Consider the following 290-nt stretch of genomic DNA (forward strand, 5'->3'; position numbering starts at 1 on the left):
GTAGTCGTGGCCGAGTGGTTAAGGCGATGGACTAGAAATCCATTGGGGTCTCCCCGCGCAGGTTCGAATCCTGCCGACTACGGTTCATTTCCTTTTCCTGACCAACATTGTTTTAAAAATTGCATTTTATTTGCAGCGACATTCTGTTCAGATTAGAAACAAATCAGTGCGACTTCCAGCGCCGCCAGATTGCAAAGCCAAACGAGCGCGGAATCCATATTGTGATTACTTTCCTCCCAAAACACCCACTTGGTCAAAACAATCCCAAGATTGTCTCGCATTGATTATTT

At 45.5% G+C, this 290-nt stretch overlaps 1 non-coding gene across 1 annotated transcript; it reads left to right on the top strand.

Annotated features, from left to right (window-relative positions):
- trnas-aga (transfer RNA serine (anticodon AGA)) lies at positions 1-82 on the top strand. The gene has a single exon. It is a non-coding gene; the product is annotated as a tRNA-Ser (tRNA).
- The last annotated feature ends 208 nt before the right edge of the window (positions 83-290 follow it).

The sequence above is a fragment of the Mustelus asterias genome, chromosome 12 (genome assembly GCF_964213995.1).
Source record: "Mustelus asterias chromosome 12, sMusAst1.hap1.1, whole genome shotgun sequence".
In the NCBI taxonomy this organism is placed as follows: Eukaryota; Metazoa; Chordata; class Chondrichthyes; order Carcharhiniformes; family Triakidae; genus Mustelus; species Mustelus asterias.